This window comes from Dromiciops gliroides, chromosome X (genome assembly GCF_019393635.1).
Source record: "Dromiciops gliroides isolate mDroGli1 chromosome X, mDroGli1.pri, whole genome shotgun sequence".
Taxonomy (NCBI): Eukaryota; Metazoa; Chordata; class Mammalia; order Microbiotheria; family Microbiotheriidae; genus Dromiciops; species Dromiciops gliroides.
Window position 1 is genome coordinate 70,255,132 of NC_057867.1, and position 26,674 is coordinate 70,281,805.

A 26,674-nucleotide genomic window follows, 5' to 3' on the forward strand; every position below is an offset into this window, starting at 1 on the left:
AAGAAGGAGAGTATTCCAGGAAAAGAGGAACAGCCAGGAAAAAGACAGAGTTGGGAGCTGGAGTGTTGTGTTGGAAGGGCAGCAAGGCCAATGCCAATGGTTCCCAGAATATGTGGAAGGCAGTAAAGTATGAGAAGGCCAGATAGGGGTCAGGTTGTCAAGGGCTTTCTATGTTAAAAGAGATGATTTCATATTTGATCCTGAAAGTAATAGGGAGCCACTGGAGTTTATCGAGTTGGGGTTGGGGAGGTAGGAGGGAAAGTGAAAAAATGCATTTTTAATAAGATCACTTTGGCCACTGACTAGAGGATAGGCTGGGGTGGGGCGGGGTTACCAACAAGAAGGATACTGTAAGAGTTCAGGAATGAGTTGGTGAGGGCCCACACCAGAGGGCTGATGGGTGAATAAAGAGAAGGGAATACACACACACACACACACACACACACACACACACACACACACACACACACACACACGAGATGTTGTGAAGGTAGAATTGATAGGACTTGGCAACAGATTGGGCATGGGAGGTGAGGGGGAGTGAGGAGTTGAAGATGACACCTGGGTTGGAAGCCCACATGCCTGGGAACAGGATGGTATTCTGCACATAAATAGGGAATTTCAGAAGAGGGATGTGGTTAGGGAGCAAAATAATGAGTTCTGTTTTGGATAGTTTATATTTAAAATGTCTACAGGACATCCTATTAGGATGTCCAAAAGGCAGTTGGTGATAGGAGATGAAGTTAAGAAAGAGTTTAGGGTTGGATAAATAAATAAATCTGGGAATCATGTGCATAGACATGATTACTGAATCCATGGAAGGTGATAAAATCGCCAAGTGAGGGAGTATAAAAGGAATAGAGAAGGTGGCCCAGGACAGAGCTTTGGGTGAAAGCCATGGCTAGTGGGTGTGACCTGAATGAAGATCCAGCAAAAGACACTGAGAAGGGGAAGTCTGAAAGGTAGGAGGTCATAACCAAGAGGGAGCTGTGATACAAAAACCCAGACAGGAGAGTAACCAGGAGAAGAGGATGAGCAATAGTGTGAAAGACCGCAGAGGTCAGTAAGGATGAGGAAGGAGAAAAGGCCATTAGCTCTGGCAATTAACAGATCTTTAGTCACTTTGGAGAGAGCAGTTTCAGTTGAATGACTGCCAGGCTGCACAGAGTTGTGAGAAGAGGGGGTAGAAGCATCTATTATATGGAGATTTCTTAAGGAGTTTAACCATGAAAAGGGAGGAGAGCTATAGTTAGTGGGTTGGTCAGATCAAGTGAGGGTCTGAGCAGTCAGTAGATAACAGACTGAACATTAGTGAAAGTATGAGAATTATAATGTTGGAGAAGACAGGATGGACGAGGCTCAAGAGTGATGGTGGGAGAGGGAGAGTCTGGAAGTGAGGATGTGGAGAAAGGATTATTACATCTCCCCCTCCATGACCAGTGAGTCCAGGGGTATGAGTACAAGTACAACTGATGCTGGAAAGGGTGGCCAGGACTGTTGTGTCCTCAGAAGGAGCCATGGGAGGGATAGGGAAGGAAAAGGTTTAAGAAGAAAGTCAGTTTGGTGCAGGTAGATGGCACAGTGGATAGAGCATTGGCCCTGGATTCAGGAGGACCTGAGTTCACATCTGACCTCAGACACTTAACACTTACCAGCTGTGTGACCCTGGGCAAGTCACTTAACCCCAATTGCCTCACCAAAAAAAAGAAGAAGAAGAAGAAGAAAGTTAGTTTGTTCTCTGTGAAGCAGGAATACCAGAGAGCACGGTGGAAGGGGAGGAGAAATTGTGAGTGGGACTTGGTACCATAGGGAGGGACAAGCTTCAAGGGGAATGGAAGGGAGCAGACTACAGGAGATGGAGAACAGGGTGTGTAATAACAAGCAGAGGTTCAGAAGCACTAGGATGAGAAGAGTATAATTGGGTGTGTGGCTGCTAAACATTGAAGAATGAATGCAAGAAGATTATCAGGGGCCAGAGAAAATTTCATTGAGAGAGGCAGTCTTGTTTGGTGATTACCTGATACCAACACAACTAAGAAGTGATCAGTAGAAATTTCACTGTCAGGCATATACCCCAAAGAAATCAGTGATAAACATAAGAAAGGCCCCACATATGCAACAAAATAGTTATAGGAGCACTTTTGTGGTAGCAAAGAACTGGAAATAAAGTAGATGCCTAGGGAAGGGAATGCTTAAACAAATAATGGTTCAAGAATATTATGTTTCTTACTCTAAGAAACAATGAATATGATGAATGTAGAGATGCATGGAAAGCCTTACATGAACTGATTCAAAGCGAAGCTGAGCCTAGAAAGTAATGTACACAATGTTGTTGTTGTTTCTCCTTCGTTCTCTAAGAGCTCTGGGTGATGCCATGACTTGCAGTGAACTGGATTTAAGTGAGGAAGGGGCATGCAAAGTCACCAGCCTCACTCTCCCCTCCAGAGCCATCTGGGTCCAGTGGCAAGATATGTATCAGGACAGCTGGAGATGACCCGGATGTTTGATGCATTGGGGTTAAGTGGCTTGCCTAGGGTCACAAAGCTAGTGTCTGAGGTGATATTTGAACTCAGGTTCCCCCAACTTTAGGGTCAGTGTTCTATCCACTGTACCATCTAGCTTCCCTACACAATGACAACAATAGTAAACAGGAATGACCACAAAATAATTGAAAATAAAGGTTTGAAAATAGCAAAGGACAAGCTCACTCACAAGCAGATGTTAATTCCTTTGTGGAGGGAGGGGTTTTCCACAAGTGTGGAATATAGCATATATTGTCAGACTTTTAGAAAAAAATTATTGAGCAGTTTTGCTTATTGTTTTCTCTTCCTCTCTTTCTTTCTTTTTAAAATATTTTGTAATATAAGATGGCCCAGGGTGGGGGTAGACTTAGATTATACAGAAATAAAACATATCAACAAAATATATATTTTTAAAATTGGTATTCATTAAAACAATCAGTGATTTGGGAGTGTACCATATGGGGAGTAAGTTTGAAGAATATTTTCAGAATTAATCATTTTTACCATTTTGTAGACAAAGGCTTAGATTATTATTTATAATGCATTTTATAATTTTTACAATACTCAGCTTTCTTTTTTTTTTCCATGCAGAATGAACTGATAAAGTGTTAGAATGCCATCTACAGTTCCCAGCCTGGTATCACACGATTCCTTGCAAACAGAAAGGAAAAGTGGAGACTATGTGTGGGTGTGTGTTTTGGAGAAATCTACAATGACTTAAATCTTAGAAAATGGCAGGGGCCAACTCAGAGGATTAGAGATTAGCTCTTCCTCAGAGCTTTACTCACAGAACAGAGGGTGATCCACCAACTAGTAGGTCCATGATTTAATATTAAACAGTAATATCTCTTTTCTATTTTAACATCAACACAATCTGCTTCAGTTCTGCTAGTTTGCTTAGAATGCTCAAAATTAAACAGCCAACTTACTTTATACCCTCAAATTAAAAGAATCAGGGGTTGTCTTGATTTTGTATTTATATCCACATCACGTAGCACAGGACTTGGCACATAATCAGAGCTTACTAAGGTCAGTGATTGTTGATTGATTAAAACTAGAAGGAGCCTCAAGAGATCACCTGGTTCAGCTCCTTTCTCTTCAGGCCAGTATAGTCTTCTATCTATTTTACAATTATTAATATAGCTATTTGATAAGTGAAGCAAAGTGAGTCCCACAGAAGTAAAAGTGGCTCGTTTAATTCTGTTCAATTTGATAAATATGTATTGGGTACCTATTCTGTGTAAGGCCCTTCCCCCACAGTCACATAGACAGCTAGTGGCAAAGCATGATCATTATCCCAGGGCTCTTTCCATTATACTATATTGACTCTCTGTTTAATCAAGGATATCAGGGAAACACTTATTAAATTTCCAGTTAGGTGTACTGAATGGTCTGTGGTGACCTAATATTAATTGCAGACATGTATAGTACATTAAGATTTGTGAAGCACTTTAATACATATTATCTCATTTGATTCCCCAATATAACCCCTAGAAGTAGGTGTAATTATTATCCCCATTTTACAGATGAAAAAAATTAGATTCTGTGAAATTAAAGAACATACCCAAAGTCACACGCGTAGTAGGTGTCTGAAGTGGGATAACATCGATTACAGTGTTATCTATGCTTTATAACACAAGAGATTAAGAGAATTGAGTTTCTAACCACAGAATCCTAGTTCATTTTTTTTTTGAGAAGTCACAGCTCAGTTAAAACCAGGGAGTGGGGAGGACAATGATTTGTTCTCAGTTCATATTCATTGGGCTAAGATAAAAGGAAATTACAAAATCTAGCAAGCTCCTAAATGTATTATCACATCATTTTTAAGGAAGAAAAACCCATTCATTCAACATTCAACAAGCATGCTTAAATGCCTCCTATGACTAGACATGTTGGGGTCCAGAACCCCAGGGTCTCCAAGTTGGAAGAGACGTTGGAGGCTGATACTCCAGCCAGGGGATGAACAAGAATCCCTCCTACAACATCCTATGATGGAAGTCACTCAGCCTCTATGCTTCAAAATTGCTAGGGAGACCAAGTAGTTCCAAAGGCAGCCTATTTCACAGACGGAAACCCCTAACCATTCAAAAGTGGAATGAGTAACCCCAAAGATCCTTAGGAAGAACAGCATCTCCACCTTTTTACTGCCCTACCCCCCAAAGAACAGAGAATGTTTACAAAAATGTCTTTGCTGTAGAAATGTCACCTTAGCCTAAGGGGTGTCATGGATTAGGAAGGAAAGGCTAAATCTGGAGGTTGTCTTTCTTGCCTTCTTGCCACTGTGGGGTTTCATTCAACAAATGTCAGCAATAAAATAATCGAATTCTTAGTACATGTTAATAAATCTCTGATATAAACATCATGCTGTATTAAAACAAGAGGCTCTTTGCCATTGGCATTCTTACCACAAGAAGGCTTCCATGATCAACAAATCAAGGACTTCCAAATGGAAGCCCTATCTTGACAACTGGGCACAGACCTACATATGGCTTTCCATTTTGGAGGTCATAACCCAGCTTTGTTTTGTTGAATTCACTGTCACTTAATGTTGAATCTGTCAGGGGCAGGAGAAAATGAAGACAAAATTGGATAATAGATTGGATATATGGGGTAAGGATGGCACTGAGATTGTGAGCTGAAATCACTGAGAGGATATGATACCCTTGATAGTGATAGAAAAGCTGGGGAAAGAAGGGTTTAGAGGGAAAGAGGAGCTGTTTTAGGCCCATTGAGTCTGAGATGCCTACGGGACATTCAATTTGAGATGCCCCAAAAGTGGTTGGTGATACAGGACTGCATAGACAGTTCTGGGAATCGTCTTTAGCAAAATTCTCATTGAGCCCGTGGGAGCTGATGAGATCACCAAGCTAGATAATATAGGAGAAAAGGGCCCAGAACAAAGCATTGGGGGGCATCCATGCTTAGTGGGCATGACCCAAATTAAGATCCATAAAGGACACCGACAAGGCATGGCCAGACAAAAAGAGAGAAAAACGGGGGACAACACAGAATGAAAACCTCCAAACAGTAATTAGGAAGAGAGGGGTCAACAGTACCAAAGATGCAGTGAGTGAATTAAAGGATGAAGATCAAGAAGAGGTCAGTAGACTTGGCAATTAAGAGACCATTGGCAAATGTGAAGAGAGCAGATTTAGTTAAATGATGAAGTCAGAAGCCAGACAGCAGTGGGGTTAGTAGTAGAAGGGACCTCAAGACATCACCTGGTTCAGCTCCTTTCTCTTCTGGCCAGTACAGTATTCTATCTATTTGACAAGTGAAGCAACTGAATCCCACAGAAGTCCAAATGACTTGTCCAATTCCATTCAGTTCAATTTAACAAATAGTGGAGCAGAGGAAGTAGAGGCACCTAGGGTAGATGACTTTCTCAAGGAGATTAACTGAGGGGACAAGAGATTTCAGATGGAGATAACAGGACAAGTCAGTGAAAGTTTTTTTGCTTTGTTTTGAACAATGGAGGAGGCATGAGAGAGTTTGTAGGTGTAAAGGAAGGAGCCAGTAGATAGGGAGAGACTGAAGATTAGAGAGTGTGGAGGTGACAGAGGGCAAAATCTGCTGGAGAAGAGAGACCAAGGCATCAAAGGTGCCCATAGGGAGATTCGCCTTGGCAAGGAGAAGGGCAGCCTCTTCATGTGAGACAGGTGAATGAAAAGCTACTGGGGAAAAATACAGTGATATAAAATGAAGAGGAAGGGTGAAGAGAGAGCTCTTATTGAATGCCCTCTAGTTTTCAATAACATATGAGGTGAACTCAGATGAAAGGGAGGGTAGAGAGGTGCAGTGGGAGGCTTGAGGAGGAATGAAAAGATTTGGAAGAGCTGCTAATACTCCACAGTGAATGGATTAGGAAGGATTAGAGGAGAGTTGTGTTGCTAAAATGAGGGCCCAGTTGAGATTATGTAACATAATTTGTAATGGATTCAACCTACATGATTTCATAATTTTCTCCAGTTCAGTCCAGCAGCACATCAAAAGGAGCAAAGGAGGTGGATGGTGGGAACAGTACAAGGTTAAAGTTGATGCCTTGGCATGACTGGCAATAGGACAAGGAAGGAAGGGATTTGATAGTAGAATTGGATCAGTTCGTGAAGAGATCAGGACAGCAAAGGGAAGACAGAGCAGCAAGTGCAGGGGCAATGGGGTGGATGGATTGGAGATCCCAGTGAAGATGAGGAACACGGTTAAGGGGTATAGGCACAGGAAAAGATGGAATGACAGAAAACTATTACCCAATAAAGCCATATCCGAGTTCACATCGTAGAAGTGGAACAATTGCAGGTCATGACAAGCTGAAGAGGATGAACATATCTGTGTGAGGCTGAAGTGAGGTCAGGGAATAGATCATAGCAAATGAGTAGACTGAGGAACTGGGAAGCTAGGGTGTTGGAAGGAACAACAATTTGTTTATTCTTATTAGTTAAGAGAGAAGGTTTGGGGGCAGCTAGATAGCGCAGTGGATAGAGCACCGGCCCTGGAATCCGGAGTACCTGAGTTCAAATCCGGCCTCAGACACTTAACACTTAACTAGCTGTGTGACCCTGGGCAAGTCACTTAACCCCAATTGCCTCACTAAAAAAAAAAAAAAAGAGAGAGAGAAGGTTTGCATTTTGGGGTGGGGTGGAGTTGGGGGAAGCCATGCATGAGAGGAGTAGTAAGGATAGTGATGTCTTCCAAAAGGAATAAAAGAACATCAATGAAACATGAAAAATGCACAGAGGAGGGTAAAAGGAAATTCATAAAGGAATACAGATGAGCAAAGTTGTAAATACAAAGTTAAATCTAACATATACCTTTTACAATTCAATTTCTTTTTATTTTATTTTCAGTTCCAAATTCTCTCCTTTCCACTTCCTCCTCCCCAACCCAGTGTGAAAGCAAGAAAAGCAAAACCTGTTATAATTATGTTGATTCAAGCAATACAAATTCCCACATTAGTCATGTCCACAACAAAATATCCTTCAATCTGCACTAAGAGTCCAACACCTCTGTCTCTGGAGGTAGAGAACATTAACATATTCTTTTTTATTTTGGCGAGGCAATTGGGGTTAAGTGACTTGCCCAAGGTCACACAGCCAGGGCAAGTTGTGGGGCAGCTAAGTGGCACAGTGGATAGAGCACCAGCCCTGGAGTCAGGAGGACCTGAGTTCAAATCTGACCTCAGGCACTTGACACTTACTGGCTGTGTGACCTTGGGCAAGTCACTTAACCCCAATTGCCTCACTTAAGGGGGAAAAAAAGCTTTGGGTAACAGATTCATAGTTTCAAATACAATATTTTTCCCTGTTTTCCTTAGTTTATGGAAATGCTAGTGATTGTTAATGTTTGCAGGTCAAAATAAAAAAAAAAGATAAAAAAGGTGGTTGCATTAACTATAATCAATAACTTAGCATTTCCATTAATGGGTCACATAGATGAATTAGAGTTCATATCAAGTTATCCAATACAGTGTAATGGGGAGCTGAAATCCACCCTTCCCTGCTGCCCTGTCCCCCTCCACCATTGCAACATGGTAGTCTGCCACAGGGAGGAACATTCAGAGGTTTGGCACCATCATGAGTGTGCATAGTTTTCTCTCAGCACTTCTTACTTTGGTACCTTCCATAAACTTCTATGCGAGTCATTCACTAGTAAAGAGTAGGGCAGTAGGGCAGTGGCCACCAAAACACTTTATTATTTTCTCTTTTAATTCTCCTCTGCATAGCTGCAAAGAAGTCCCTGATGAAGAATGAGAAGACTGCATTTTTAACGATAGAAAATGTATTTTCATCTGATACAACTTCATAGGTACTGTTGTTTGGAGAATTCTAAAAAATACCTTTTGAGATGTATCACTGGGGCAACGGGATTTCTCAGATGGTTCCTTTATTCCTCAAGAAAGGTGTCATTAAAAATAGTTCCCAGGGAATAGGTCATGGTGTCAGTCAATCAACAGGCACCTATTATGTGTCAGGCACTGTGCTAGGCACTGGGAGAAAAAAAAATATACACACATACATACATGTGTGTGTATCCCTGCCCTCAAGGAGCTTATCTTCCACTGGGGAAAAATATGTATATGATAAAGCTAATAAAAATAAATAGGAAAGGGGCAGCTAGATGGCGCAGTGGTTAAGCACCGGCCCTGGATTCAGGAGTACCTGAGTTCAAATCCGGCCTCAGACACTTGACACTTACTAGCTGTGTGACCGTGGGCAAGTCACTTTACCTCCGTTGCCTGCAAAAAAAAAAAAAATTATAATAAAAAAAAAATAAATAAAAAATAAAAAAAATAAAAAAAAATAAATAGGAAAGACTGGACTTGAGAAATCTCATGAGCATAGGAAAACTCTGATGAGAAAACAACCTGATTGCCTAGAACACTGATAAGGTTAGTGACTTGTCCAGATTCACAAAAACAGGTTTCAGAGGCAGAATTTGAACCCAGTGCTTCTTGGTTCCAAGGTTCACTTGCTACCTACTAGGCCAGGCTGCCACTCAAAATAAACAAAAGGTAATCTTTTTGGTGGGAAGTGTTAATATCTGGGTAAGGGATAGATCAGGAAAGGCCTCATTTCAGCTGAACTTTGAAGAAAAATAGAGATTCCAAGGGTCAGCTAGAGGGTGCTGCAGTGGACAGAGCACCAGGCCTGGAGTCAGGAAGACTCATTTTCCCGAGTTCAAATCTGGCCTCAGGGGGCAGCTAGGTGCTGCAGTGGATAAAGCACCGGCCCTGGATTCAGGAGGACCTGAGTTCAAATCTGACCTCAGACACTTGACACTTACCAGCTGTGTGACCTTGGGCAAGTCACTTCACCCTCACTGCCCCACAAAAACCCAAACAAACAAATCTGGCCTCAGACAATTACTAGCTGTGTGACTCTGGGCAAGTCACTTTACCCTGTTTGCCTCAGCTTCTTTATCTGTAAAATGAGCTGGAGCAGGAAACAGCAAACTATTCCAGCATCTTTGCCAAGAAAACCCCAGTGGGGTCACACAGAGATGGGCACGGCTGAACAACAAAGCACTCCGAGAGACTGAGTCCTCACTCAGTGCATTCTAAGTATGGGGACCAGCCTGTGCAAAGGCATGGGGGCAGGGATGGAGTATCATTTGTGATAAATGACTAGAACGGAAAAGCAGTCTTGATAAACTGGACTAAGGGGAGTAAGAAATAACAAACTTGAAAAAGGAGATTTGGGTTAGGACACGGAGTGATTTATTTAAAGACCAAAAAATTAGTCTGCATTTGACTTTGAGGCAACAGGCAGACACTGGAGTTGATTGGGCAGGTGAGTGACATGTTCCGACCTCCACGGGAAGAAAACCCCTCTGGCAGCCGCTCTGTGGAGGATGGATTGTAAAGGGGCAAAGATCAAGACAGGGAGACGATTGAAGGCAATTTCAGACAGCACTACAACAATCCAGACAAGAGATGACAAGTGTGATGTTCACATAAGGGGATGGAGGTAGAATTAACAAGGTTTGGCAAGTGATTGGATATGTGGGGGGAGGTTGAGGAAGATACTGAGGATGTTAAACAATCATTTGACAAGCATTTACTATGTACCAGGCACTGGGCTAAATGCTAAGGATACTAAGAAAGGTGAAAACTAAGAAAGGAGCAGCCACTATAATGAGGGCAACAATATGTAAATAACTAGGTAGATGCAAAATATATAGATATACATGTACATAGATGCATAGATACATAGCTATAGATATATAGATACACATGGGAAATGGAAGACACTAGGAGTCAAGGAGAGGGCTAGAGGAGGACTACTAAAGGGCCTACTACCGAAGTGGGGTTTGAGCTGAATCTTGAAGGAAGACAAGAGGCAGAGATGAGGAAGGAGAGCATTCCACCAATGAGGAAGAAGTAGTAAAAAGGTGCCCAGGAGAGGGAGTGCCAAGTGCAAGGAAGAGCAAAAGGTCACTTCTGCCATAGAGTATGGGGAGGAGTGTGAAGGATGAGATAACAAGGAAGGTAGGAAGGTTGTAAAGGGCTTTAAAAGCCAAACAGGAGATTTTCTATTTGATCCTGAAAGTAAGAGGGAACCACTGGAGTTTATTAGGTAGGTGAGTGACATGGGCAGACCTGCATTTAACAGGATCGCTTTGTGAACTGAGTGGAGGGTGGACTGTAGGGGAAGAAACTTGAGGTGGGGAGATGAAAAGGAGTCTAATGTAGTAGTCCAGGCTTGAAATGATGAGAGCCTTCACCAGGCGGGAAATGTGCAGAGTAAAGGAAGGTGTATATGTATCTATGTATGTATGTGTGTGTGTGTGTATATGTATATATATGAAAAATGTGAAGGAAGAATTGATAGCACCTGGCAACAGAACATCTATGAGGCCGATGAGGAAGTTTCAAGCCTGGCTGTCTAGGAACTTGGAAGAGGGGTCAGCTTTTTGGGAGAAGTTAATGAGTTCTGTTTTGGATATGCTGAGTTGAAGATGATTATAGGCGATATAGTTTAAGAGGCAATTTCAAGACTGGAGGTCAAGTAAGAGATAAGGGATAGATAAACAGACCTGATAATCATCTAAGAGATGATACTAATTGAAGCCACAGGAGCTGATGAGATAGAGGAAGAAGAGAAGAGAGCCACAAGTAGACCCTTGAGGGACACCCATGGTTAATGGGCATGACATGGAGGAAAATGTAGCAAAAGAAAGTATCTAGGGTTGATGTTTTGACTTGCACATGAATTGGATTTAAGTGAGGCCAAGTTGCACAAAGTCCAGAGTCATCTAAGTCCAGTGACAGGACAAAAGTCAAGACAACTGGCTATGGCCTAAGAAGCAATGGGTGACTTTGTTGTAATCAATATTTGACCAAGCTCTAAGCACTCCACAGCACCTGCTTTAGCCACCTTCATGACCAATGGAACAAAATGTTCTCATCGGCCATCTTCACATGCTTGGGTAGACATCCCCCTAACTCACCAACAGGTTTGAGGCCTGTTCCTCAACCTGGTTTAGAACTTTCTACTAGGACAGTTTTACTAGGGTGGGACTGCTTAGCATTTTAGAGCTTCATGGAGTCACAGGTGAGAGCTGGGAGACAGGTGGACATGAAAGGTTGACACAAAAGGTGGACACCAAAGGTGAATGAGCAGCCCTCAAGGGGGCTTGACAAAACTTCATGGTCTAGTAATGTATTAAGGATGGAGAAGACAGACATGTTTGTTAGCAGCAGGGAAGAAACTCTATTATAGATTTGGAGAAGATAAATATAGGAGGAGATGTAACATTAAAGAGAGGAGATACCTATGAGGGTAATCTTCCAAAGAAGACCTGGGGGGATAGAATCAAAGGTACATGGAATAGGGGCAGTTAGGTGGCTCAGTGAATAAAGTACCAGCCCTGGATTCAGGAGGCCCTGAGTTCAAATCTCAGACACTTGATACTTACTAGCTGTGTGACCCTGGGCAAGTCACTTAACCTTCATTGCCCTGAAAACAAAAACAAAAAAACGAAGGTGCATGGAATGAATGAATAAAGGAAGGAAAGAAGGAAGGAAGCATTTATTAAGTGCTCACATTATGTAAAGCACTGTTCTAAGCACTGGGGATATGAATAAACAAATCAGACAGTCCCTGCTCTCAAGGAGCTGCCATTCTAATGGGAGAAACATCACATATGAAAGGTCTTAGCTGAACATTCAATGGAAAGTTACCATAGTCATTAGGGTACAGCAGCAAAGCAGGTGTTAATACCTCATCTTGAACATCATTTCCACTGGCAAAATGGTATGAGTTTCTGATGCTGAAGTATGTGACAGCACCAAAGATTTTGGTGGCAAGAACTTTCTGGGTATTTAGGTGCTGTGACACCTGCAGGAACACTGCCAGGCTGCATCATCGCAGGGCCTGCTTGCCAAGATGCTGGAGAAAGCCCATAGGCTGGAAGCATTGATATTTCAAAGGCTCTAGGGTTCAGGGTCCTTGGCTGTCTCCATTGGGATCTGAGAGGAAATTGTCAGATGGTCTTGCTCTGACTTACCTGGCATATGCTGCCGCCTGTCTCTCCCTCTAGGTGCCTTGCTGGCAGCTGGCTGGCAGTAGGTGGGGATGGCTGGCCCCTTTTCCATAGAAGGCACTTCCCTGGATGATGGGTATGAGGAGTGGTAATCCTGACCTTTGATTGGTTTTCAAAAGCCTTCAAATCTGGGGGCGGCTAGGTGGCACAGTGGATAAAGCACCGGCCCTGGATTCAGGAGTACCTGAGTTCAAATCCGGCCTCAGACACTTGACACTTACTAGCTGTGTGACCCTGGGCAAGTCACTTAACCCCTATTGCCCTGCAAAAACAAAAACAAAACAAAAAGCTTTTAAATCTGGCTCCAACCTACCTTTCCAACCTTATACAGAGTCTATTTTCCAGCCAAGTAGGACTAAAGGCCATTCCCCAATCTATCATGACTTTTCTGTGCCTCTATGGACACTGTTTATCCCCCAGAGGCAGCTAGGTGGCACAGGAGACAGAACATGGGTTTTATTTTATTTTTCCCAATGCTGGAGAGAGGGGAAAGAGACAGGAGGGAGAGAATTTTTTTTTTCATTTAAAACAAATTTTAATTAAAACAAATTTATTTTATCTTGTGTTTAGCACTTAAAGATGCATGTACATAGTAGGTGCTTAATGTTTGTTGAATCTAACTAAACTGAATCAAATTGAATTGACTCAAAAAGAAGGAACTGAATTGGAATAAAAATGAATTGTGATTCCTTGCTAGATGAAGTATTCATTTGCTACTTATGCTTCAGGTACTGTGCAAAGTGCTGAGAATAAGAATACAAGTAAGCCAGACAATTCCTACCCTCACAATCATACAGTCTAGTTACACATAAAAGAGTGCTTGAAAACTTGGTACATGGGAAGAATGGTACCTACAAAAGGGTCATGGCAAGAAGACTCTAGGAAATATCATGGAAGCCTAGGCCCAGGCAAGATGAGATGAGTCACGCACTTATCAGAGTTAATGGAGCCAAGGGTGGTATCCAGGTTTCCAGTAGGGTGAAGATGGTTTGAGAGTGGTAAAAAATGAGGCCATGGTATGGGGACTCACTGAGGAATAAGAGAAAAGGAAGTCCTAGAAGGAACATTTTTACCCAGAATATTCTTTTACTATTTTATTCATAAATGAAGACGATTCTATTTCTACACTGTATGTGGATGGGCACATATACTTTGGAGTCAAAAAACCCAAAATCAGATCCTAGATTTGCTACCTATCTGACCTTAAGCAAGTTATTTAACTTCAACAGGCCTCAGTGTCTTCATCTGCAAAAGGACAGTTGGCCTACATGACTTGTAAGGTCTCTGCCAGCTCTAGGCCTGTGATGCCCTTATATTATCTAGTCATGGGGCAGCTAGGTGGTACAGTGGCTAGAACACTGGCTCTAAAGTTGGGAGAACCTGAGTTGAAATCTTACCTCAGACATTAACTAGCTGTGTAACTCTAGGCGACTGGGCAAGTCACTTCACCCCTATTTTCGAAACATCCGGGGCCGTCTCCAGTTGTACCGATAGATATCTTGCCACTGGACCCATATGGCTCTGGAGGAGAAAGTGAGGTTGGTGACTTTGCACATCCCTCCTTCGCTTAAATCCAATTCATTCTGATGTCATGGTCTTCTTAGAGGATGAAGGACAAACAACAATATCTAGTCATCTCCCAATAGAAGGGAGTATAAATTCAGATGATCCAAAATAGTAGATAAGCTAAAAACAGTTTTTGACTTTGGAATGGATGATGAGGTTTGTGCAAAAGGTAAATAAGTATGGGAAGATTTGAAAACAAGGTATAATATTGATTGTATAGGTTTTCTCAAAATGGAAATTTATTGTTACCTATCGAATCCTCTCTTGTAGATGTACTGTATACATGGCAACAGTTTTTTTCTTTTCTCATTTTGTATTTAAGTAAAAAAAAAATGTAAAGGGTAAATAAGTCTACAAGGGGTCCAAAGGGTTTTTCTATGAAGAGCACTTTTTCACATTTAAAGAGTTCAACAATCCTCAGCATCGCTGGGGAAGTATAGGTTGAAGACAGCAGCCATGGCACAGTCAGAAAATGGCCACAGGAGAAATCGGTGCAGCTGATCCAAGTGTTGAAAGGTGTGGCTGTCCTGGTAAAGCCCCTGGTCTCACTAACTTTTGGAACAAGGCTCAAGCAGGGGACGGATCCTCCCATTGTTCTTCCTATGCCCAGCATCTCACAGACAATGACTTCCTAGAACAATGATACTTTCCTTCTGCTCCAATATTTCAAGGATCTGTCACTTTATCAGTGTTCTCTTCCCTCTACTGATACAGATAGTGACTATTCTCTAAGTTAGCGATAAGAATAATAACAGCCATTTACAGAACATTTGACATAGACCTTTTCATTTGAATCCCATAACAACCCTGTGAAGTAGTTACTTTAGTTATGATAACCTCCATTTTACAGATGACAAGACTGAGGCTCAGAGAGGTCATGTGACTAGTCTATGGTCACACAGCTTTTGGGACTGGAGTCAAAGCCAGTCTCCAACACTCAATCTGATATGCTGCAGAGTTTTTAAGTAGGACCTTCAGAGGCTTTGAAATGCTGTGAAGAGGATGACAGAATTCGATTCAGATATGGTAAAGCACAAAGTATTCCCAGCCTTTCTGGTGTGCCTTGCTCTGTAGCCCACTTGGCATGAAGCCTTTGGTGAGCCTGCTCTTCTAGGCCTTCTCCTAATTCCTGGGCCAGCCCTGGGCCTATAATCCCTGTGCCTATTACCTTTCCCTCTTAACTATTCATTATTTGATCTTATAACTATGAGGGTTGGCATATGAATTCCCTTAACGTAACCACAAGCATACCTGAGGTGGAGGACTGAATCTTCTCTCAAGTGTGTCGACCTCCATCTTCTCCCTCACTTGATCCTCTTAGCAGCCCTGGCAGGTAGGTGCTATTATTATCCCCAATTTACAGATGAGGAAACTGAGGCTGAGAGAGGCTAAGGGATTTGCCCAGGGATGTGCAGCTTGTGAAAACTGCAGGTTGGGGTTGAGCACTTGAGCCCCTGAGCCACCTAATAGAAGGTGACATATGATCCCCCAGAGCCTAAGCTTCCTGCTACTCGCGTGGAGAGTATTTCTTCAGCTTGCAATAGATCCCTATTTCCTTTCTGGGAGAGCCCAAATTTGCCATGTGTAACATCTCCCAGGGTACTAGTCTTCCTTTTGCCCCAGGAGGCCATCTGGAATTAGCCTTAGCCCCCTTCTATGAGACCCCAGATCATGGTACCCAGTAGGTACAACAAGCATTGCTCTTCCCAGAAGCCCAAGGAGGAAGGTGACAGGAATCCTCTCACTGAACCTGGGAGAAGAGCACATAAAGAAGTCAGCAGGGGCAGCTAGGTGGCGCAGTGGATAGAGCACTGGCCCTGGAGTCAGGAGTACCTGAGTTCAAATCCAGCCTCAGACACTTAACACTTACTAGCTGTGTGACCCTGGGCAAGTCACTTAACCCCAATTGCCTCACCTAAAAAAAAAAAAGAAGTCAGCAGCCTCCTGTTGAGGGGTCCACAGCAAACATGGGATCATGCAATCAGTCTTCCTGAGTGGGAATCTAAGATGGGAAGGAGCTGCAGGGATTTCCTGTTGCCACAGGGAGGGTGCTGGGCAAAGGCAAATGATTGCATCACTGTCATCATACCATCCTCCCATGGCCCTCTCCTGCCCCTAGGACAAAACTCAAACTTATTCCTTAGGGAGGGCAGCTGGGTGGCACAGTCAGTGGATAAAGCACCGGCCCTGGATTCAGGAGGACCTGAGTTCAAATCCGGCCTCAGACACTTGACACTTACTAGCTGTGTGACCCTGGGCAAGTCACTTAACCCTCATTGCCCCACAAAAAACACAACAACTTATTCCTTAGGCTGGCACCAACACTCCATGCCAAGTTTACCCGACCACTCCTCTGCTGTATGAAGCATGGTCAGCCAAGGGCTCAATTGTCTCTGCTTCCCTCCTGGCACAGCCTCTGGTGCCCAGCCCCCTACAAGCACTACATAAATGACTACCCCACCATCCCACCCTGTTTGCTGCTCTATCCCTAATCTGTCCTTCAAGGTCTAGCTCTGCCTCTGTTCCAAGAAATCTTTCTTGGCTCTCTCCATCCACAAGGAACTCCCCCTGTTCTAAGTGGCAACAATAATGGAGATTGTGACAGGGCCTGAAGGCTTACAAAGCACTTAACACACTTTGTTTCATTCCATTCCCATAACAACACTGATAGGGATTCTCACTTCCATTTTATAGATGAGGAAACTGAGGTTCAAAGAGGTTGACTTTATCAAGGTCACACACCTAGTTGATATAAGAAAGATCTCAACCTCAAGTGTCAGTCACTGTCTTCTAGTAAACCTCAACGCCTTTCTTATTGTCTGGCCCACTTACTAGACCACACAGTCACCCTAGTAGCTCCTTCCCGTTTCCTGGCCTCACCTGGCACAGGGCCCAGCACACACCCAATAGGCTCTCGGGCAACTTGGCAGTGCCACTGAGGCTACTGCCCTCTGCTACCAGGGGACCACAGGAATGAAAAGAGAGAAGGGCACCAGGGTCACGGCAGAAACTCAGCCCCTAGGAGGCCCTGGACTCCTCTGGGCAGCATTTCTGCCCACTTTCCTGCACAACCCAAGTAGGGCCTTTTCACTTGGCTACACCTCCAGGAGCTAAACCATAAGGTGCCCAGAGGCACATGACATGGCCCAGAGGAGAGAACAATGGCTTGGGATTTGGAAGCTTGCCTCTGAATCGAAACTCTGCCACTAACTGCCTAGTTAAGTGTGGGCAAGGCCATGCAACATGAAAGGTTTGGAGCAGATTAACTCTCTGCTCCTCTTCCCATTCTAGCCCTATTGCCTTCCTTGCCATTGGTGAAGGTCAAACATCCTCACTGGGGAGCACAATTTGGCAGATTCAAGTAGCACACCAGGCCTCCAGCACTAACTGACCACATCATATATGCTTGGGTGGCTGGAGCATGTCTCCAACTCACTCACTCTGATCAAAGCATGAGAAGCCATCAATGCTGAAGACTGGGACTGATGCCTCCACCTGCCTTCCTTCCCATCCACTTTCATTTCTGAGAGGAAGCCATTTTCCAAACATCATGGTAATTCGGAGACATCCATTTCATTTCCTGTACTTAGAAGACAAGGCAGTAAAGTGGCACAGTGAACAGTGGATAGGGTGTCACACCTGGAGTCAGGAAGACCTAAGTTCAAATCCGGCCTCAGACACTTCCTAGCTGTGTGACCCTGAGCAAGTCACTTCACCATGTTTGCCTCAGTTACCTCATCTGTACAATGAGCTGGAGAAGGAAATGATAAAAATCACTCCAGTATCTTTGCCAAGAAAACACCCAATGGGGTCACAGAAAGTTGGACGCAACTGAAAAACGATTGAACACCACCACTTAGAAGGCAGGCGTTTTCTAGATATAAGATTGGAGATCAGTCCTACTGACAGTGGGGCACCCAAATCTGCTAATCCAGGGGCGGATATTACATAGTCACAGTAACGAAATTATCTATTCGAGGCCTCACACACTCTCAGTCCTGACTCTGCCACTGTATGGCTTTAGGCTAGTCCCTCTGCTCTCTGATTCCTCACCTGCCAAATGACAGCTAAAAGAGTGGTCTTAGCTCCTTGATTTCCTGGAATGTTCCACCAGGGCCTCCTCATTGAATAGATGGAGCAGTGAGGCCCAAAGAGGAAAGAGACGTGCTTGAAACTGCACAGAATCACTGGCACAGCCTTGACAAGGACTTGGGCTTCCTGGCTCCCTGGCCAGCACTCTCACTGGTCACTTCAACACTGCCTCCAGGTAGGAAACTGTCTTCATTCTGGTTTGTTTGTTTGTTTGGTTCTTTAGACCATTCCCCTGAAGTTTACATCTTTTGCCATTCCTTGTCCCCCACCCCCAGAACAAGGAGGTGAATACAGTGCCACACTCAGGGCATGTACGTGCATGGCTACCTCACCCCCTTCACGTGCCACTCCTAACCATTCTCCTGTTTATGTATCCAAGGGTTATCTGACCTTCAAAGCCTATCTCAAGGTCCATGTTCCAAGAAATCTTATCTAAAGCCACTCAGGTCCAATGACCTCTCCCTTTCCTCAATCCCTGTAATCCTTAGCATCTGTCGTACTCACTGCCCCATAACTATACACTGGCTGTTTGGGGATCTCAAGGTGTGTGGCTGTACATGTGGCCCTGTTAGGGAGGGGAAGAGTTAGTTGTATGCATCTCATCTCCCCAACAACAAGAACAAGTCCTTTAAAAGGTTTGAGGTCTTTTCTTTGTATCCCCCAAATGGCATTTTCAGGAAGGAAGGTTTTGTTGGTGGAAATGAGGACAGCTCCATCAGGCACCAGAAAGGGGCAAATTTTCCATTTCCATATGTCAGCGTGACCTCAAGTGTAATAAATCCCTTTAGAGAACATGTTTTTTGACCCCATGCCTCTGCCAGACAGGATTTTTTTCACTTAATCACAACTAGGGTGTTGAAACCAGCAGCCCCACTAAAGAGAAAACAGTCAGCCAATCAAATGAGGCTTGGGGTGGGGGCAAGAGGTTGGATCTCTGACAAGACCATTGTCTTATGATGTAATAATGGTGGTCAGAGTCAATAAAAGCCCACCAAAGCAGGCAGTTTGTATTACTAAGCCCAAGGTATTACTAAGACCTAGTAGGATCAAAGGCCATGGATAATGCTCAAGGGTACCAAGGGTACCAAGGGTACCGAGGGTTCCAAGGGTACCTGAGGTACCTAGGGTATCAAGGATACCAAGGGAATCAAGGGTATCCAAAATACCGAGTATGTCAAGGATCTAATGGGTTGGAAGTGTTTGAAGTGTTCGATGATGATGAACGGTAAGTATAGACTAAAACATATATATTGTATGTTATATTATAGATGTTAAATTATATATTATATATCATTATATATTGTATATATACGTATGTGTATATATGGATATGGATATAGACATCGACTTCGATAAACATGAGCTCCTGTGCCTAGGCATGGGGGTAAAGTGAAAAGGATTTGGAGTCAGAGGACCTGTATTTCAGCTTCATTTACTAACTATATGACCTATGAAAGGTCTTATCACATCCTACTACCCCTAGGGCTCAGTTTCCTTGGCTCTCTGTATAATGTGAAGGTTACTTTTAGGATCCATCATTCAGAGAGAACATCATTAAAACTGTTAGTGTCAGTTTCCTCAAGTGTAAAATAGGGGCCAACATCACAGTCTTTGCAACAGTCTATGTTGTGAGGAACAAATTGGAAGAGAATGTATAAGGAGTACTCAATGAAATGTTTAACCAGCCCACCCACTCAACTTCCCCAAATGACTTGTTAAAAGAGCTTCCTTTGGGGGAAAAGCCAGGTCAGCCGCTCACTGGACCTAAAGACACAGGACCCTTCAAGAAACTCTTGGGACACTCATGAGGGTTTAACTGAGCAAATCCATCCTGAACATACTTTTTAACCTTTTTCTAGAACTGAAAACAAAATGTCTGAAAAGGGAGAAGAAGTTTATATTTCAGAAGGAGAAGTTACTGAGCCAACTGAAGAATGTGAGGAGAAGTACTTTGATGAGACAACTGCATTAGAAAAACAGGCAACTGACTTTCCAAACAAAGACAACAACCCTCCAGAAAAGAGTGAAAATACAGCATGTATGTATGCACGCCAGCCCTCTATAATAGCCATCTGCTTACACACATTGATCATAGCACCCATTAAAAAAAGGAGAACAAGTTTTCTGGGTTTCTCCACTGGTTCTCATTTCATAAAGAAGAGAAACAGAGGCTAGAGGCCTGTTTGTTTGGGGTTTTTTTTTTTTGGGGGGGGGGAGAAAAGTGTTCATGCTTCATGCATGCTTACTATATATGACCTTACTGGCTATCTGTGGCCTTTAATGTCACTGCCATTAATTTCAGTCACCAACTGTTCTATCCACAACAATTGGTTTGAGGCTGATGAGTTTCTGGACCTCCAGCAAGAAGAAAAAATAGTGCTTGAACTGATAGAAAAAGAATTCCTCAAATCCTAATGTATGCCTATTCCTCTTCCTTCTTTCTAGTTCTAGATTCTGTATTTGGCGAGTTACCTCCGAAATCCATAATCAAGGCCAATCTCCTCTTTGCAAAGCCTGCTCATCCTAATCGAAGAGCAAAGTCCAATAACCGGTGCCTCAACTGTACTGAAGTAAGTAACTGAATTTACATAGCTGAGCTCCAAAACATTCTCACCAGCAGAAAAAAAAATCCAGTGAAAATTATTTTGAGCCATGCCTAGAATTCAAACACCATTCTTTTCTTGTCTTTCAAGGAAACTGAAGCATGATCCTGATTTAAGAAAACCAAGGCTCTGCAATCAACATCATCTCATGATTGTGGACAACGTGACATCTCATGCTTCATGGTCCTCTGTACCTTTAAAATGAGGATTAAAACCTGACATCCTAACCTTATATATTTTACCTATGTCTTATTGAAATAGGATCTAAACTAGCAAAGTCGTGTGTGCATGTGTTGTCTGTGTTGATAGAGTCACATGGGAGGAAAGAGGTTCTGGGGATTCTGGGAAAGCAAGGAGGGAAATTAGGATCAATCCCCATTTACTCTGGTTTGTTACCCAGGGAAAGTCAGTCACTGAGCCTCTCAGGTTCCTTACTAAAAACAGAATAATCACCCTATCCTGACCATATGTCACAGAGTCAGGTTCAAATAATAAAGTACTCTGCATATCATATCTAGCTCTTGGACCAGCTACATTATTTTCAACAACATTAAAAAAATTCACTGGGCAAGTACTCTCTCTTCTCATGTGATCCTGACAGGCCTTTGGGGGAATCAGTACCACTGGGGACAGTGATGGTATTATTTCCACTTTAGGTGTGGAAAGAGACAAGATTTAAACCAAAGCATTTTTTATTTCCCATGCTACTTTTAAGACATCATGGCAGTAACATCTGCTCCTATGTTGCTAGGAGATGGATGGCTCCATCCTAGGACTTTGTGCTATCCTAGATATGGGCTTCTCCATCTCATTTAATGAGTTCTTCCCTCACCCTTTAGTGAGGGGAAGGGGGGGCTGTCTGGACCCAAAGGCTCTAGAAAACCCAACAGTAACTCTAGGAGAGCTTGGAACATTGCTCTCCCTCTTTCCTCTCTCGCACTCACAATTCAGTTAATTCCATCGCAGGTAATTTCTTTTATGACAGAAACACATTATTTTTCTTCCAATTCTTGTCCAATTACCTCAGGAAAATCTCTTCCCTCCCCTTCCATCTTCCTTCCATTTGTAAGTCAAAACAATGACCCTAATCATGGCTATGGAACATAAGTAGTTCAAGTTGGATTCACCTGTGGCAAGGAACAGAAAAGAAAGAGGCTGGACACAAACATGCTTTGAAGTGAGATGAAACATAATACATAACCAGGACCATTAGTCTCTAAAGCCCTTGAAATGTCCAGTGACTAGTGCCCTTCACAAGCTCCATTTAAATCTCCTTCTTTCTATCTCTCCATCCTCCTCTAATTAAACCTGCTTTCCTCAAGCACTGGCAATCAAGATAAATTAAAGCCTATTTTTTATTCAACATTGTTTCTTGTTTTGTGTAACCTGCTTTTTCCTCAAGCACCAGCAATCAAGATAAATTAAACAGTATTTTTTTTTATTCAATGTACATTGTTTCCTGTTTTGTGTAATTACTAGGCCTGAACACAGTATTTTCGACATTTCATTGCAAATGAAAAGTATTTCGACTACATTATGGGTTAAATAGGTTTTGTGGGCTGGCCTGGGAATCAAGCCACCAATTTATATATCATCTTTTCTATGGGGAATGCAAGTGAGTTCCAAACATGCCAACCTACAAATGAACTCTGGGAACCTGACCTATTTGCAATTTGGAGACTGCCTCTGTAGATCGTTGCTTTGTAAGGCCTCTAAATGGGAAGTAAGATCTCAGGTTATTGCGGGCAACCTTCCAGCCTGTGTATTAGGCCTTTTAGCTTACTAAAGAGCGCCAGGAGGGAAGGGGGTGGGGGTAAGGGTGGGGGCGTTCTCTCGAGGTGGCAGAGTTAGGGCAGCTTCTGATGCCCTGGAAGAATCTCCACCAACAGGGTCGGTTCTCTTGCCTCGATTGCTCCAAGGCACACATTTCAGCTCTACCAATTAGTTCCTCTATAAAATGAGGGAAGTGGATTCGAATCTAGCCCATCAGCCGACACCTAAGGGTCCGGCTTGGCTCTAAACCGATGATCCAAGCCAAGGGGCTGCTGGGAATCCATTGGGAGAAGGATCTGGACGTAGTCCAGGGCAGTTGGACTGTGGTGATTGGGGCGGGGGGGGGGGGGCACGCTGAGGTGCCCCACTACTTACAGCCGTTGTGGGATTTTGGGCAGAAATGCCTCCCTCCCTCCCTCTCTGGACCTGAGGCCTCCGAAGCCAAGGCTGGGCAGATGGCCTGCGCGTGCCGGCGACGGGCGGGGTGACGCCACTTGAGAGGCAGGTCTCGAGGGGGGCAATGGGCGCTCGTGGGTGACACTCCGCCACCCGGGGTCCAAACGAAAGTTCCAAGGCGTTACAACCTCCCCCACCCCTTTCTCCGAGGCGGTTGCCGCGGGCGGGTAGGCAGGGAATTCAGGCGCAGAATCCGAGGGGGGAGGGGAGGCCTGGCCACTCCCTCCCCCACAGTGCTCCAGCCCCCCACCCCCGCGCGGTCAAAGCTGCTGCGTACACTTGGCCGGCCGCATGGAGAGCGGGTAGGAAGAGACCGGCGCTAATCAGGATTGCCTGTGCGACCTTACCCGTTCTAATTACCATGCAAAGGCAAAGCCCCTTGCCCTCAAGAAGCTTACATTCCGTGGCACCCCCTCCCCCCCAAGACCCCCCCCCAAGACCCCTAGCGAGCTTTTCAAGTTCGGGAATTCCTTGCAGATTTTGGAGTTTACTTCCAATGCACAGTCTAGACTGAGACCAAGCCTTTGGGTTCCTCTGGCAAAATGCTGTTCCTGAAGCCCACGGTGGAAAAGGCCAAATAGCAGGTAATTGGTAGGAGGTTTACCCGACCCCATTTGGGCAGCTTCTGGGAAGTCCCAGATCTTATAGGCACCCCAGAACCCTTTGCTGAAGAAGCAATAAAGAGTTCTCTTTCAGTCACAAATACACCCTCAGCTTTTCCTTCCCCAGGATTGCCTAGTTTCTGGGGAATCTTAGGCAAGTCCCCTCCCTCTTTGGACTCAGTTTCCTCTTCTGCAAAATGAGGAGGTTTGCATGGACAAGGTCCCTTTCAGCTCTACATCTGCCTTGTTGTGACCCTGTCTGCCTACTAGAACCTTTCTTTCTTTCAGGCATCTTCCTTCTTCCCAACTAAGGTCCTGGATGTACTTTTCCATTTGTAAATATCCAGGTGTCCTTCAGATACTTGGCCCAAGAATATTAAAGGCCAAAGGAACTGAACACCCCAGACAGTACTCATTACCACAAAGATTGTCGACTCACATGCAATAGCCTTGACCTTTAAATTAACATGAGAAATGAGAGTGAACATAAAAGCTCTCATCAGTTGGAAAAATGATTCATTATGAATGAGTCTCAGTGGACATAACCTTCTAAATTAAAACTGCAGCGGTTTGCCTGTGAAACCCAGTTCGTCTGTGAAAATATCACAGTGGTATTGCCAAGATGATTGAAAATGGTGAGTTTTTATATCACACTCTGCCATTTGCAGGGACAGGGGAGACATGAATTTCTAAGTAAAAAAATTGAAAAGGTACAGGGAGAGAAAAGGTAGAATGAAAAACTATGAGATTAAAATAAGAGGGAAAAACGACAAATGTTATACTCGTGTTGCATATATTTAGTGACTCTTCCCAGAGTAGTAAATAGTGAACCTAATCTATTATTCTGTAAGCAGTTCGCTCAGCTGGCCACACAGGATAGAACTAATGAGGTCCAGGTCTAGGTTTCAATCCCCCATGGGCCACTGAGCTGCCTCACCCACAGGCCCATTGGCCTTCTGTTCCAACACTGGTTGACACCATCCTGCATAAATAAATGCACACAAACAGGGCACCCACCAGACCTGCCATAGGCCATGGGTCACCTCTGAACAGCAAGCCCTCTTGGACAAGGATGCTGCTACCTTTGGCTCTTTTTCTGGGCTCTTTAATAATGAATGTAGACACGTTGGAATTGACAGGTGACATAGACAGGGTTACATACAAGGTTACATACTCTTTAATAATAATTTCCCCTCCGATTCTTCTAGAAAATAGGGCCCCGGGAGAAGATGAAAGAAAGTAGACACAGAGCATCAGAGGTGGAAGACAACATGGTCTTCTAGTCCAATTCTCTCATTTGACAAATTGATTAAACCCTTAGGATTCCGAATCTTGTCTTAGCTCCGTTAGTGCCTCTGTGTGAGTGTGTGAGTGTGTGAGTGTGTGTGTGTATCTGTGCATATCAGGTCATTGATAAATTCTTGCCAAATGAAGAAACTGAAACCCAGAGAAGTTAATAACAGCAACAGTTAATATTTATATACAGAGGCAGATGGGTGGCACAGCATATAGAGTGCTGGGCTTGGAAGTCAGGTGGACCTGAGTTTGAATGTGGCCTCAGACAATTACTAGCTCTGTGACCCTGGGCAAGTCACATAACCTCTGATTGCTTTAATCCACTGGAGAAAGAAATGGCAAACCATTCCAATCAATATCTTTGCCAAGAAAACCCCATGGATAGTATTGGTGTGATACAGTCCACAGGGTCGAGAAGAAGTGAACATAACTCAACAACAACTCCATGCAAAACACTGTGCTAAGCACTTTAAAATTATTATCTCATCGTTCCTCACAACCCTAAGGGGGTGGAGGGTAGGTGCTATTAGCCCCATTTTGCAGATGAGAAAACTGCAGCAAACAGGGATTAAGTGGCTTATCCCAAGTCACACAGCTAGTAAACTGAGGCTGCATTTGAATTCAGATCTTCCTGACTCCAGGCCAGGTGCTGCCCCCTGGTTACACAGCTAGTTACCAGTGGCAAAGCTAAGAGGCTAGGTCTCCTAACTCCAGTGTTCTTTTCTTTACAATGCATTGGCTCTTAGTTTTCTGCTTAAAATTCGGGGGTTTAAGTTCACAAATTTTAGGGTTTACAAAACTGGCAGTTTTGATTCATTCCTCACCAGCAGGTTCAGACTAAAACTACGAACTTGTATTTCAAATCCTCAAAGGTCTGTGGCTTCATGGATGTGATTCCTCCCTCCACTGATGCAGATTGCGACCCCTTTATCACTTTGTAGGTGATATTCAAGAGTTGTGGTGGCCTCCAGAAAAATCATCATTCAGCAGCCAACCTGGTGCTGAGCCTCCTCAGGGGACAAAACACAAATCCATCCTCAAGGTCAGTCCTAGTCAACAAGCATTTTCTTCTGTTGTTGTTCTATGATTAATGTTATTTCCCCTTCTTTTGATTTTATTATTAGTTTATCATTATATGTTGTTTATTTCAGCAAGCATTTCTTAAGCACTTGCTATGTTTCAGGCAATATGCAAAGCACTGGGGATACAAAGAACACTGTCCCTGCCCTCAGAGAGTTCACATTTTAATGGAGGAGAACACAAAGACAGTCATCAGTGATTGTTGTTCAGTTGTTTCATTCCTCTCTGACTGTGACCCCATTTAGGGTTTTCTTAACAAAGAAAGTGTGGTTTGCTATTTCCTTCATTCAACCCATTTTATAGACAGGAAGCTGAAGTAAACACGGTCAAGTGCCTTGCCCAGCTAGGAAGTTTCTGAGGCCAGGTTTGAACTCAGGTCTTCCTGACTCCAGGCCCAGCACTGTATCCACTGTGCCACCCAGCTGCCCTTCCAGTGTCAGACAGCACACCAAAATGAGGCATCAAGGGAATTTAGAAAAGGCTCACATACTTTTAGAAGGATTGCGAGAAAAATATCACTACCATACTATTAAAGAAAATGAAAAGGATTATCTTGGTTAGAAATTGTGATACTTCTACGTTAGATAGATATAGACAATTATATTTGTTTCTTTTATAATCTTTTGAATTTTATTTTATATAT